Raw genomic sequence first — 1,553 nt, 5'->3', positions numbered from 1 at the left:
GTCAAATCAAAGAAGTCACAGTCGGAGAATGTGCCTTTAATTGAGGATGACTTCAACGATAAGGCGTACGAGCAATTCATTGAGTCGGGCAGAACTGTTGTCGGCCATTCAAGACGAAGGAAGCGATCCCCCGTAACCAATATGGGTTTTACAAGTTTATTTTTAGCAACACGTTAGATCCGGGGTAAGTAAATGTTATTTTCGTATTTCTCATTATGATATACTTGTAGAAATTTTTAATAACAGTTACATTGATTACAATTGAATCGTATATGTGCTTGCGAAATTTCGAAAGTTTGAAGTGGATAGGAGGTGCATGGCATCGTTGCGACCGTTGCGAGAAGTTGAGGGATCCGTAAGTGTCAAAGTATTAACTAAATATGTATCATTTATTGTACATGTGTAAATCATATTTCATTTTGTTGCAGATCATTGACTGTTTTTCTATACTAATGAACAAGTACGAACGTGATAGTCGATTACCTGACCAACCTCGTGTTTGGTACATGCCCACTCGCATCTCGGTAATTGCTTTGCTTTGTCTGACTTATTTTAAATTTTGTAATTCGGTTTGGTTGTAATTTCGTTACTTGAGAAGATGAACAATGCTTTTGCGAAAAAAACTCTCGGTTCGTTTAATGTGAAGAGGATTGCGAAAGACCGGAGTGGTCAAACCGTTTTACGAAGACAACTTCGAAAAATGCGTCAAGGTACTTCATCATATACACATGGTCGTTCTTAATTGTAATTTTGAAAAGTGAGATATGTTAGCGATGCATATTGGTCATTGTAGTGTCGAATATCTATATGGTCTGTAATTTCAATTTATTTTTGACTTTATTGTTCCTCTATTCAATTGTAGATGTTTGTGCCGGTGTTGACTCTAGAAGGTGCACCACATTGGTTTGGTGCCGAAGTAAATATGAAGTCGAAGGTTGTCTCATTTATGGACTCCCTACACACCGCAATGAATGAGAAGTATCGTGTGGAGGCTACGAAAGAAATGGTCAACTTGCAAAGTTTCATTGTTTGATGTGAATAACTCATTGTGTACTTGACTCTAACTAATTGTATACCTTTGCGCTTGTCGACGTTGGACCTTTTGTTTGAGGAGAATAGGTCGAAGAATGTGACTTTCGTGGATTTCGTAATTGACAGGAAAGATCGCGGGCTTCCTCAACAAGACAATGACCGAGATTGCGGAGTATACGTCATGAAGTACATGGACGCTGTGGCCAATGAGGAAGAAGTAGTTGATGAGGTATACCACTTTTTAAATATTTCAGAATGTACTACGCAAGTTTGATTGAGATTAACGTTGTGTAATTTAAATTTTATTCGGTGTTTTACTGTGAAGTTGATTAGAGTTAATTACATTTTCTAAGTTTTTGTTTTTGTTTCTGTATTGTGGCACGTTTCACCGGTTGAGGCACGTTTGGAAATCGCCGCGAGGATCATAACCGATGAACAAAATGAAATTCGTACCAAAGTGGTTGAAGATCGTAGGCCTGCACAAGGCAGCTCATTTGCATCGTCCTCGCCCCTTTGCGTAG

At 38.6% G+C, this 1,553-nt stretch overlaps 1 long non-coding RNA gene across 1 annotated transcript; it reads left to right on the top strand.

Annotated features, from left to right (window-relative positions):
• The first annotated feature begins 272 nt into the window (after nucleotides 1-272).
• LOC133032619 (uncharacterized) lies at nucleotides 273-524 on the top strand. Its single transcript, XR_009685208.1, has 2 exons — nucleotides 273-355; nucleotides 429-524. It is a non-coding gene; the product is annotated as an uncharacterized LOC133032619 (long non-coding RNA).
• The last annotated feature ends 1,029 nt before the right edge of the window (nucleotides 525-1,553 follow it).

Source organism: Cannabis sativa, chromosome X, assembly GCF_029168945.1.
Source record: "Cannabis sativa cultivar Pink pepper isolate KNU-18-1 chromosome X, ASM2916894v1, whole genome shotgun sequence".
NCBI lineage: Eukaryota > Viridiplantae > Streptophyta > Magnoliopsida > Rosales > Cannabaceae > Cannabis > Cannabis sativa.
This window is presented reverse-complemented; position numbering and strand designations above follow the sequence as displayed.